Source organism: Thunnus maccoyii, chromosome 21 (assembly GCF_910596095.1).
Source record: "Thunnus maccoyii chromosome 21, fThuMac1.1, whole genome shotgun sequence".
In the NCBI taxonomy this organism is placed as follows: Eukaryota; Metazoa; Chordata; class Actinopteri; order Scombriformes; family Scombridae; genus Thunnus; species Thunnus maccoyii.
The window spans coordinates 8856790-8870595 of record NC_056553.1 but is presented as its reverse complement, the minus strand read 5'-3'; the positions used below and the strand labels follow the sequence as shown (position 1 = coordinate 8870595).

At 41.3% G+C, this 13806-nt stretch overlaps 1 protein-coding gene across 1 annotated transcript in view; it reads right to left on the bottom strand.

Moving 5' to 3' along the window:
- tmem108 (transmembrane protein 108) overlaps window positions 1-13806 on the bottom strand; it is a 49443-nt gene that overhangs the window by 34628 nt on the left and 1009 nt on the right. The window lies entirely within an intron of this gene.

Genomic DNA, 13806 nt, shown 5'->3' with positions numbered 1-13806 from the left:
CCTCACTTGCAGTTATTAGATAAATTAGAAGGTTGTTTGTGGGAAAAAATACATTCTGCTACATAAATTGGACCTCTCTAATTGAGCTTTATATTATTATAAAAGTATTTGCCAAATAATCCTCAAGTCAGTTTACTAGCTTTATTGCTGATGCTAGTGTGTGGAGTAGAGGTAGAAAAGACAAATTTATGTAAACAGTTGAAAGTCTGATTTCCACCTCCTGTACCAACAATAAATCTCTCTGTAGCCAACTGGGTGATACAGACAGAAGACATCTTCAAACTTATTTAATACCTGTGAATCGAAATCAAAAGTAAATCCTTTATATTCTCCCTCTCACCTCAAAACACAGAGCTGATACAGCATATGCTTAGGTCCATTCAGAGTCACTTGTGTATTGGATATATTGACATACAGAGCAGAGACCCGCTGCAGTAAAATGAGAACCTACTGGTACAGGACCCGGTCAGACTTGGGTCATGCTCTAAAAACATTCCAAATGAAACAGTATGAGAAGGAAACATCATGTAAGTCAACACTGCTGGGCTTTAAAGGGTCACAACCCAAAAATGTTGCAATAACTGAGACTTGAATGCAACTAAATAAGCTAAGGAGATTGAGGTAACCATAAAAGGAAATAAGTAACTTAGGAAATCCTCTTGTTCCAGAACAATACTGTACTATGGATTTCAAGAACAAACTGTGAAAACAGGCAGTGGAATTTACTCTTTCCTGTAGATATATGATGTGGTAATCTCACTGAGAGTATCTATGAACCACACAAGAACTATGTCCGGCGCTGGACAGGAAACAAGGCCCTTTGACACATACAGGAATGTCTATGAGGTAGACATAGATCCTGTGCTGTACACAAGAATTTGCATTGCTATTCTTTTCACTGTCTCTACACTTCCTTCCTCCCTTCGTGGGCCTGCAAACATACGTTCTACAGAAACAGTCGAGCACACCCCTCGGCAGGCATGAACGAAGACTTCAGGAAGTTCCTTACTCTACACACATCCCTAATTTTACCTCCTGACGCAGCCTCTTGTCTGGTGACAATGGCAGGAACGAAAGGCAGTGGGGAAGGATGTTTTTTGGAGTGGGGGGAGTGTATTGTACCTCGTTTCCTTGAGCGGTGCAGCAGGGACCGCTGAGAGCCAGCTGGGACGAGTGAACACGAAGAGCAAATATCCGTAGAGAACGTCCAAGGTCCAGAGATTTCCCGCCGGGGACAACCACGTGTCCGGAGCAAGAGAGCAAGAGAGACGGAGAGAGAGATGTTGTATTGTTCTCTTCTCTACTCCTCCCCCCCCCCCCCCCCCCCCCCCCCTCCCCTCTGCTCCATCCCCCACTATTAGCGAGACGGATTAACTCCAAGAGCTGCTAGTCCTGAGAGTGTGTCTGGCTGGCTGTATGTGAACGTACACACACATCGCATCAATTAGGCCTTCTCCATGTGATTCAAGCTGACAGACGAAGGCAGATGCACTCTACAAAAACATGACAAGGACAACTGGCCTGAAACTGGAGAATTTACTCATGGATGAACAGCACGACTACTCAATTCTCCAAACAGACTAAAGGCCTAATAAGCCAATTACAGCAAGACTAAATTGCATGTGTTGCAATATACACACATCCAAAAAATGTGTGTGATTGGCACACTCTAGAGGTGCTCCAGTTTCAGAGTGATGGAACCCAGAGTCTCCCATCCAGACAGGGGTGACCTTTCTTCTTCAGCCACCACAGGAGAGAGCAATGATTACAGAATTGGTATTATTTTGGAGCTGGAAGTGTAAAACTTGATGGAAAGGGAGAGGCGGCAGCCGCAGCTGTAATGACTTGAGCCGGCGCTCCCTGTGGCTCCGAAACTGATGTTTACCTGGAGATGACAGAAGATATGACAGCGTGGGGACCTGACAGGGTTGACATTTTAAAGTGAGATCCCACTGCGGTCAGTCCAGTGGGAGTCCAGTTACAGTGGAGGAGGTGTTGGAGGGGCAGAGATGTGACACATTATTTGGATTAATATCACGGAGCAGACAGCACCCTGTGGTGCATGTACTGTTATCAGGAAAGAAGCAAATCACAAATTGGATGTATTAGAAGTGGCAGGATTTGAACAATCTTATGAATCCATATTAAAGGAGTCATTATACTTCAAAGGATGTGCTTGTCAGATCACTGAAAAGCATCTGAAACTACCCTCACCCACAGCTTTCCAACATCAGAACTGAGAGGGCCATGTCCGATCATTTTTGTCACTTTCTGAAACCAACAATCGGACATTCATGAACACTTCACGCAGCGATCAGTCAGGTGTGTGAACTACTCACTCAAGCTCTCTTCTTTATTCCTCACTCCTCAGAAGACAAACGAGTACAACACCATGAATACCTTTGAGGAGAGACTTCTATATGAGAGCAGGCTTTTTTCTATGCCTTGAGTGTGGCTGTTTGGAGCAGCTACAAACACATTTGCCTTCAAACGCGGTCGGATGACACATTATGCGAGCTAGTTTGTTTCGAACATACCCATCAGAGGAGCTAGGTGAATAGAACAAAGTATCAAGCAGACAAGCACTATTTGTAAAGAAATATCTCCAAGTGCACAAGTGACATTGCAGATTGCAACATACCCCCTCCCCCTCCCCTTCTAAGCATGCAGGGAAACCTACAGTGGCTGCGAAACTCACGAATGGCCCTCTCTAGAGACAGTGTTTGGTTTGTCTGTTTAAGAATTGTTTTCATGGTTATTATTTTTATGATAAATTGATCATTCATTCAGAAAACAGAGAAATGGCCACATCATTTTGAGCACAATGCGCCCTTATTTTGTCTGAAAGACAGTCTAAAACCCAAACATATTCACAAAACTGTTTTCTATTAGTTTTCTGACAAATTGATAAAAAAAGATAAGTTGACTAAATCATTTTGGCGCTGAATTTTAAAGCAGCGAGCTATCTACGATGTCTACTTTGTTCTTGAAACATTGAAAGAAAAACATTTACCATCTTGGAAACAATTTGAGTTTTAAAAGATATCGATTAAACACATGACTGGAAGACTGAGAAACAGCCACTAATATCTTGTAGCATACAAAAATAATCTTTGTCTGAAACTGGACCATGCATTTGAACATCACTGTCCTGCTCAAAGCATCAGACTAAACCACTGTGATCAAAACAAGCCAATTATTCCAAATCATTTTTTAAGTCTTTCTATGAATCTGATCCCTGCTGATGTACATTTAGAAACCCTCCTGAACAGGAGCATAACAGGACTCATGCCCTCATGTTGAGTAACCAAGCAGTGGTGGTTACTTGCATTGAGCTTTGATGTTGCATTGAGTAAGTCTGATGCAAGAGGATCAGCCTGTGTTTAGTAAATAACATTGTTTCTATAGGCGTGAGGTAGCCTTAAAGTTTAAAGAGATTGATGTTCATATAAGGAGCTTTAGCATGGATTACTGTCAGATATGCAACATCCATCAAATATCCCTTACAGATGCCTATGGCAGAAATAATGAAGCAATCAGTGCAACCGCTAAGAACATTAATTACCAACGCTAGCCCGGGACGCCCGCTGGCAGCGTCTTGGAGAATGTGTGTGTGTGAGCGCTTTTGTTTGTTCGTCCCATCGCTCATGGGTGAATTAATGAATAGGTAAACAGCAGAGGAACAAGCCAGACTCAGCATGGTTTAGATGAGATCTGTAACACACACATGAGAGTCAGCAGCGTTTAATATTATGGATGAAGTGGTGGTTCAACGGTAGGCTGGAGATGAAGCTCAGAAGAACAGCTGAGCTTGTGGGTGATTTGTTTGGTAAGCTCCAAACCGTGATGAAGTCATAAAATACAGATGATACAAGCCCTTTTGTTCTTACTTCAAACTGGTAAAAAAAAACCTGATTACTATTTCATCAGAGAAGTCAATGGGATTCCAATAAATCTTGGTCTTCACTCATTAGGGGAAAAATAAATAAAGATGGACAGGAAAGGGAAAAAAAAACATCTTCATAAGGTGTTGGATGCTTTTCTTCTAGATATTCCTACATTTGGTGTTTTAATGATGGTGGTTGATGGCACTAACAGCACATTTATTCATGTTTTACATTAATATGTCACCAGTATGTATCTTAGACTGATTATTTCTACTATTCCAATGTAAAAACATTACGCTCATTTTCCATAAATTCTTTGCAAGTGCTGTGTCTTCTTCTTTTGCTCTGACATGACAATGACCAAAACTGTTGACCTGACTATGTGCGGTTGAAAAAGTTCATCATATCCATGTAGAGAAAAAGAAGATTTGGCAATGACATATATTTTCTTTTAGACATAATTGCTACACTAGTAAACTTAGTTTAAACTAGTTTGGTTTTGGTAAAAAAACGTGGGAGAATAATGCATCTTCTTACTTATTGGCCCATTGGTTTTCTTTGTCATTTGTCAATAATGTTAATAATAATAATAAAAAAATGTGTGCTATATGCGAGTGATTTCCATTATAGATTATTCTGTTGCTTATTTTATAGAATAATCGATTAGGTTTAGTCTATAAAATGGTGGAATATTGTGAAAAATGCTCATCACAAATTTCCCAAGATTACATCTTTTGCATAAAATTGCTTTTTTTGTCCACCTGACACTCAAAAAATCCAAAGATCAACTAGCTGTTTCTTCGACTAAACCTCTGCTGCTAACACCTTTTTCACACTTAACTTGTGACTAGAGAAAGCTTCCTTGAGCTTCATTGTCACAGAGTATCCAGGCCCTGGGTTTAAACTGTCACTGAGCAGAATTGCAAAGAGACAAAACCCACCCAGAAAAAAACTGTGCCAGACAAAATGAATGTCAATGGCATTCCAGTGGCCTGTTTACGGCTATCGTAGTTAAATGTCAAATGCTTGGCCCCGCAGGGAGACAGAGCTGGCTGGGAGAGAATTTGCAGGTGTCTCTCCCTCCATCACTCCGCTGCTTCTCTCCTCTGTGTGATGCTGGGCATGGGACAATGTGACGGGATGAGCAGCGAGATCTATTATTAGTGGAGGAGTGAAGAATGGGAAGTGTTCCCAGGGGAAAGCAGAGACGCCGGCCAAACCTCACTGACATTATTTTAAGATCGGCTGTGGTGACAGTTTCTGCAGGAGATGACTTCTGTACCGCACAACTTAAAGCCTGTTTTAGCTCAGTTACTACAAATCCTTTAAGGGTTCAGTATGCTTCGAATGAACGAGGTCCTACGACATGATGTACGGCCATGTCTAAAGGCAGAAGTGTTTAAAGCTATTCCAAATGGCTGCTCTCAAAGGCAGTCACAGCCTCCTCCTGGCTGCATCTCATTTCCTTCTGATCTATTTCCAAGAATTTCAATCCTCCACTGTACAATTGAGGATGACAGAACACAGTTTTGGACCCTCAAAGATGTTGCACTCATTTGTACACATGAAAAGCGACAGAAGTTGTTGTGTGAAGAATGAAAAAAAACAAACTTGGTTAATTACTGCATGAAGTGGTTGTGCTTATAGGATTGTCTGTAACACACACTGCAGACCTTTTCAGTCAATCTGAGCTTAAACTGTATACAACTATAATGTAACATTGATAATGTATAATCTGATGGATTTGACCACTCATGCAAGATTTTCACACTATACAAAAATGAATGGAAGCTAATGGTGCATTCAAAAATGGTCAGCAAAACATCAAGCATACATCAAACCCACTTTTTATATTATTTATTTATTTATTGTAGCTATTAAATGTATTTGTGTTCTGTACAGAAATGCAATTCGGTATACTGTACTATTTACGTGTGGGATCCAAATTGTGTACCCAAGCACAAGTAAGTGACACTGTGCGCGCCCTGGAAGTGATGACATTTTTGATCATAAGCTTGTTATTACCATGGCAAATGACTTTATTGACTTCTTGTCTTCTTTGATAAATAGCGCAACGCAATGAATTCTCTCCATGCCCATGGTTTGTGTTGCTGCCCTCGTTTTTGCTCTTCTTCTGTTGCGTTTCTGACAGAGTAGCTGCTCAAGGCATGTTTGATACTCTCAGTATTGATACATGTCAGTCCTCCAGACATGTTTTAGGACATATACAAATCATCTGCTTAGAATAGTCAATTATGTCTGACATGTTTTCTCTGCAAAAAAATCCTTAAAAAGACATCTCCTCCTTCTCCCTCATTGAAAAATCCAGTATCTATGAATATGCACATATGTTTCATTTCAAGATGAATCAAGATGTCTCCTACTTCATTGAAAAGTCCATTCTCACTGTGTGCGTGCTGGAGGCTTCAAGTTTCAACATCACACTTATGCAAGTTGTATACCGACCCTTGATTGGTCTAAACTAGCTGTGATGTAACAAATCATGCTCATAGTTACAACCCTTTAACTCAGGTTGTTTGTGAGCACAGAGAAACTTTCAAACTTCAGCAGATAAACATGAAAACAGCTTTCTAGTGTCAAACTCTGCACGTACTGTACATCATTCTGCACAGCGAAGCTAAAACAATACAACTGAAGGCACAAGAAGAAAAACACATTTCTGTCTGGAGAGAGACTTTAAGAAACTCTGAGGTATATATTATTAAAATGCACTAGCCGTTAGCACCAGTTACACCAAATCAACCAGGACAGATACTGTATGTTAAAGAATAAAACTTTCAGTAGGTAAAACTTGCAAACACACTGGTGTGATCCTGTGTGTGTATAAGGAAACAAGAAAGATTTGGAATAACTTCAACAGCAGATGCATCAACTCTCATTACAGTGTTGAGAGGGGGTACAAAAAAAAATCATTGCAGTTACTACAGCATGTTTGACATATCGTATACCATTGTGAGCTGCAGTGATTTTACAGCACAAACAGCCTGCGCAGCGACCAGTTTGTCCAATTTCTTTGCAGCTTCTGACAAACCCAAAACGTCAAGTCATCTCTTCTCCCCAAAGGACACTTTCCTCTTCAGGGAGGAGGAGGCTAGGGGGGGAGGGGGGGCGAGTCATTCCAGCAGCTTCAGCAGCAGTTTCATTTGGCTGTTGTTCACAGCAGTGCCATTCTCAGTACATATGAGATAATCTGGGTGTGAGCATGGATCTTATATAGGGGCAACTCCACATAATGGTGAAGGACACCTTAAATAAGAGTCCCGTGTTTGACACAAAGCCATAAGTCTGCTCATTTGCTGACCACTCAGCTTTTGTTGTCTCCATGTCGTTCCTCTCTGCTGCCAATGCTGTACTCACTCCAGCATCAGCGTCCTCCCTACACGCCTTCGATTATGCCACTGTCTCCATGGTGATGTAGCTGCCACAAACCACCATCGCTTCCACCTCTACCAGCACCACAAACACACTCACACACAAATACCAGGCAAAATCCCACTCTATCATTTTGCAGTTTTTTTTAAATTAATATTAATCTACACTCTGTGTATGGTAATTAATTTGTGTGGCCGACGCCTTGCTCCGTCTTATTCAGTATTAATGCTGTCTCAGATTACTAGACAGCTTTCCAGCACCCCTGGGGCCAGGAATCTCTTGGACGAAAGAGAGAGAGAGAGAATGGGAGCAAAACCGTATAAACAGCTCTCTAATTGGGGGTGACAAGCGCCGATAGTTTCATATTTGAGGAGTTCTCCCAGAGGTGGTTATTGCAATGATTACAATGAAATATCAGCTCCCATGACACCTACGGGAGGGAAAACACCAGAAACTGTATCGCTACTCTGGCTTGCACGCTACCCGTCATGTAACTAAGAAAACCACCTTTCCTGTGCTTTTGGCATGAATAGCATTTTGGCACAAAGCACGCTTCTCCTGCCTCCTTCTTCTATCCACAATATATTTCCTTTTGCCTCATGTGACCTCGCTGAGGACTTGGCTCACACCTCCCCAAACACTGCACATGAGGAACATCAGTCCTGCTGCTCTTTAGCCCATCAATCAGACTCTCCAGCAGCCATGAAATGAGCCATATGCGGCATGGGCAGGGCACAGAGAGAAAACAATGGTTTTGTAAAATCAACAGCTCCAGAGTTCCTTTCCTGGCAGTCAGGCTGCCTCAACTTGGACTCAAACAGCTTGAACAAGGATGGGTCATTAGAGCTGCAACAATTACTCCATTATTTGCCAACTATTAAATTAATTTCCAACTATGTTGAAAATTAATAAATCATCGAGTAGCTATTTTTTAAGAATAAAATTCTCTGAGTCTAGCCTCTCAAATGTGAATACTTACTGTCATAAAAGGATTTTTTGGTCCTTTATGACAGTAAACTGAATATCTTTGGGTTGTAGACTGTTGATCGGGACAAAGTGATCATCATTTTTCACCATTTTTGGACATTTTATAGACCACAACAATGAAAACAATCATCAGTTGCAGCACTATAAGTCACAAAGAGATTGTGTGTTTCTGTATTTTTGAGAATTAAGCTTTGATTTACGGAGCAGGAAGGGTAAAGTAAAGATGACAAAGCATTTAAGATAATATAGGGGGGGTTGTTCCCATCACCTCAATCCCCCACAACAATTAGCTGCTGACAGTGACGTGGGAGCCCAATAATAAGCTCTACCATGGGGAGGGGGTGGGGGGTGGGGAGGGGGGTACTCCTCAGTCCTCCAGCATATGGCACCACTTTAATCTGCAGCCTCTATCAGATGAGTCTGGCCAGTAGACAAAGTTTGATGTTAACTGATTACATGTTCAAAGGCTTCCAAAATAGATAAAAACAAAAGGACACCAACTATAAATATAATTTACTGTATACAAAAACTGATAAGTTTTCACAAATAAAAAATGTGAGGATCTTTATGCTTTTGGTGTTGCAAGAAGTTCAGTGCTGATATAACAAATATCCAGATTGAAGAAGTTGCCAAGGAAACCAAAGACTAGAAGCTCTCTCTTTTATTCTTACTTGATAGAAAGCACTTTGCTGGGTGAAAGGCTGGCAATTTGCTTCCTTGTTAGCCGGGGTCACAACCTGCTATCCATTAGAAGGTCTGAGTAATCCTCATAGGTGAGCCCAGCCTCAGACCCTGTAATCATCAGGCTGACACCTGCTAGTATTGTCCCCCTCCATCACATGACCTTCTGGGCCAGGCGGGGTTTGCAGGGGTAACGTGTGGTCCCCGGGACTTCTTCTCCAACCACCAGGCCTTCTCATAATCCTATTAGACCCAGTCATCTGCGCTGCATTAAAAAAAAAAAGTGCTGATTGATCCTAAAACACGAACCCTCTGTGTCCCGAAGTCGCCCACAGAGGGGACTTCATCTATCCCTGTGTTTCACTTTTCACACGTGGATATTACACACCTCTCCCGCCACAAAATATATGACAAATCTGATACCTAAAATTTAAAAAAAAGCCCATAATAAACATTTTTTCATGTGTCAAGACAACAGGAATAAAGGGGCTCTCAGATTTTAACAATACAAACACTTCTCAGAGAGTTGAGTCAAGCTGAAAAGTCTTGCCTGTGAAAAAAAAAATTGTTTTATAGACTGTGGGGATAAAGACTAGAGTTAAGCCCAGCCATATGACTTCCTTGTACAAACGCGTACCAGAAATGTTTTTAAGCCTTTGCACTTCAGAGCCTTATAACAAAAAACCTTTAAAAAAACATTTACCTTGGTTGATTTATTGCCTGATTCTAAAATATTACTGCAAGAGACTATTACATGTATTCTCTAGCTTTTCTGTCTTACTTTACAGACCTTTATAGACTTGTGTGTGAGCTTTGTAACCCTTTAAACACTGGGAAATCCATTGGGACTTACTGGTGTAGCACTGAGGGAACATCCTGTAGTCTGACATAAGCAGGTTTAATATTTGACCACAAAGCAGCCCTTTGTTTAATTTAGATCTGAAATACATACAGTTCTCTTCTGAATAAATCTTTATTTTACAAGTATGGTGGTGGAGTGTGGTTAATCACAAACAACACTGGAGTCAGTCATGCTAGCTGACATAAACCAAAGTATTAGATAGATTTAAATTTTAAACAGGAAGATGGTGCTAAATGAAAACTTACAAACATTATTACAATCCATCCAATAGTTATCAAGATATTTCTCTCAAAACCACAAATGTCAACCTCATGGTGGTGCTAAAGGAAAAAGTCAGAGGATCACCAAAGTTATTAGGATTCATCCTCTGGGGACCATGAATGCAGGTACGAAACTTCATTGTTGTCAAGATATTTCAGACCAGCCAACTGATATTAGCATCCCTTGAGTCATGCTGCTAACGTAGCTAAAAACAACACATTTTGCCGAGGTTGGGATTGCTCAACATACACGACCATCAAGAAATGTTCATCACTTTTGCCACATTGCACCTCTTCATCACATAACACCAATCTAATTTTATACCTTAAGTAAATAATGAATTTGTGATCACATTGCCTGAGTTCACTTATGGCATTTTTACTGGGTACCAACAACATCAAAGTGAAACTATGCTAAAAGCTCCATTATTTTTCTGCATCTTGAATGTGTGGAATCCTACAGATTTCAGCTTTAACCGAAAATCTCCTTTTTCTCCATTCAAAGCTAAAAACAGACCTTTGTGTGAGTGATTTTAACACCCGAGGGAACGACTGCACATATTCTTCAGCTCGCTGTATTAACTCAAAAATACTATTAACTCGAAATACTCTAAAACCTCTAAAGCAGCACTCAAAAATCGCCTTACGTAACAATCACAGCGGGTTTCTGCTGAGAAGGAACTTATTGGGCCCTTTAGCCCCTTGGGTCCCTCTTGGCACAGAGGGTGACCATCAGTGGGTGGAGGTGCAGATTGGAGTGGCATGACTGCAGCTAAGGAATGCGAGGAATTCCCCTTGTAAACACGTTGTCCTTATGCTCGGACGGTCACCACACTCTTATCTCCCCGTGCCCATCGCCCCCTGTAATCATCATAATGGTCAGTTATTCATTACCAGCGCCCCCTCTTCCATCTTCTGTCTGCTTTTCCTGTGTCCTCTGCTTGGTCGGGGCAGGTGGAGTCACTGCTACTGCCAAGAACTCAAGTCTTTTGTTTACCTGAGGCACCACATGGTATATTATTCACTCTGATACCCCCCAACAAGCAAACAGAGCCTGCTCTGATACTACTGTATATAGTATAATGGCTTTTCAAATGTCAACACCTCGAAAGAGAGAGGTTTTCTCTCTTTATTAAAGCCAAGAGGTTCTGCACGACTAGCTGAGGCTCCTTCTGGTCTTATGGGAACGCTCTTTAGCTGATAGGATCATAAGTGACTGAGGGGGAAAAATTTATTTTTCTTCTTGGTTGAATAGAGCAGCTTTCGCTCGCTTTTCAGCACGGCACCTTCCCCCGTGGATCCTGTGTATGAGCCCCTCTCAGCTTAAATGAAAGTCATTTCGAAAGCAGCTGAGTGCCTTCGTTAATACTGCGTGGCATTTAGAAAACACAGGAAGAGAAGCGGCGCTGGCTTTCCTCCCTTTGCTTAGGTGAAATCCTGTTTTGGCCGTTTGCTGTTTTATCAAAGTGGAGGAAGGTGCGAAGTCCATCCTGAACACATACTGTGTAGCATGAGGGGCCCTTGGGGGCTGCATTCCACCTCATGGTGTACCACTCTCTACCAGTCATGAGGAACACTTACTCACAAGTATTAAAACCCGGGTGCACTGTCGTAGCGACATTCCCCAACACTTTCCCATCAGCTCGGACTTTCTGCTGCAAGAGTCAGAAACCAGATTTTCCCTTTTTCCTGGAACTTCCCCCGACAAGTTTGTTTAAGGGAGGTCCGACTCTGAATGGGAAAGCTGATATTTTCCGGGTGTTTTTCAGTGTTAATGTAGACTTTTCCTGACTTTGGTGATAAGAGAGCAGCTGTGGTAGATTGTTCTGCTGCTGCCCTCTGAAAATCCTTCCGAAATGTTGACAATAGATATCGCACCAAACAGGAAGGTGTTGAAATGACGGACACACACTTTGCCCTTCATTATACTGACCGACATCAGAAAGAATTGGCAGTTATGGTCTATGTAGGAAATCATCCAAACTAAATGGTAACTGATGGGATGAATTCTTGAGGTTTTGTGGCATTTTTTTGGGAAGATTTTTCTTTCTGTGGAACAAAGTTGTGATTTGGACAGCTGCAAAAATTTGTCAATGAATCTATTAGTCGATTGTAAGAACATAAATATGCAACTATTTGAATAATTAATTAATCACTTAAGTCAATTTTCAAGCAAAAACGCCAATCAATCTCTGATTGCAGCTTTTCCAATGTGAGGGTTTGCTGATATTCTCTATTTTTTTTTAATCATAGTAAACTATCTTTGGGTTTTGGACTGTTGATCAGACAAAACAAGGAAACTGAAGACCTTAGATTCTTGGAAATCGTGATGGACATTTTTCAGTTTTTCTGTTTTATAGACTGAACAATCAAGAAAAAAAGGCACATTAAAAGAAAATAATCTTCAGTTGCAGCCACAGTTGTCTTTATTTGTTCAATTAATAGACTATATTGTGTAAAAAATGTCAGAAATTATCTTTAAAATACTCATCATGTGTTCCCAGAGCTCAAGGCAGTGTTTCCAAACAGCTAGGTTTGTTTGACCAACAGTCCAAACCCAAAGATATTCAGTTTATAAAATGTAGAGATATGACACAAATCCTCACAACTCAGAATTCTTGGGTGTCCCTGCTTGACCGAAACCTTAACAAATAATCAATTATGAAAATATTTGTCAGGCTGCTTTCTGATAATTGATTAATCAACTAATCGTTTCAGCTGTAGATACTGAAATATACTTTACTTGACGCAAGATTGACCTCAAACTATGTCAATCAAACCATTTCAGTTTAAAGAATTGGAACTATTAATGCAAACTGAAGACATTTTCTTATCAAGTATGATCAATCAGCTGCAATCTGATGAAGCTATGTGTCGCTAATCATCTTTATGCACCAAGTTACATTCAATAAATCATGACAGAACTTGGACCACTGCATGATATCTCACTGGATATACGACTGGTCCCCGAGGATCGTGCAAAAAGCATAAATGTCCTCATTAGTGTTAAGTGCTTTGCTCATATGTTCCCTAATACCCATTCATGGTATCACAGCATGTCAGCTCGCCCCGAGGAAGCTGTCAGCTACAGATGTCAACACCCCCGCTGACCCCTCTCTCCCCCCACCAACCACCACCACTGCGCACACACATGGCACTGGAGGATTGTCCCCCCTGAACAAAGGAGTGGGGGGTTTCTGTGGAGAGCCGGCAACCAAACATTCCTGACACAATGGAGAGAGTGGAGGGCAGGTTCAGTCAGTACACACTTTAACTGTGCTCCATACGCTCGGAAACAAAGCTGGAGCTCCACACTCCAAATGGGGGGTTATTTGGTGATGCCGGTTTGTTCTTGGTGGTCTTACGTTTTAACAGAGTTTCTCCTATTATCTGCTTTTGTTGCTGCCATGTTGCCGGAGAAATAAAGCACTTGAAGGGCACTCGGAGAGGGGGGGGGATCTTCAACTTGCAAGATTGATGGCTTCGCCTCTCTTCAGAAACTTTTAATTTTTCGAAAGCAAACCAGCTTACCACAGCTGTAAAGAAACTGGGACTAGAGCCAGCCACTGAGGAATCTCTACCATTAATCTCTGCATGAATAAAGTGTCACCCAAAGTCTACTGAAACACTTCAGAGCACATTTTCTTAATTGACCACCAGTGTTTTGAGGCTGATGTCATGTTGAATCCCCCTTTATGTACAACAAAATCAAACAAAAATGACCAAAGGAACTAAA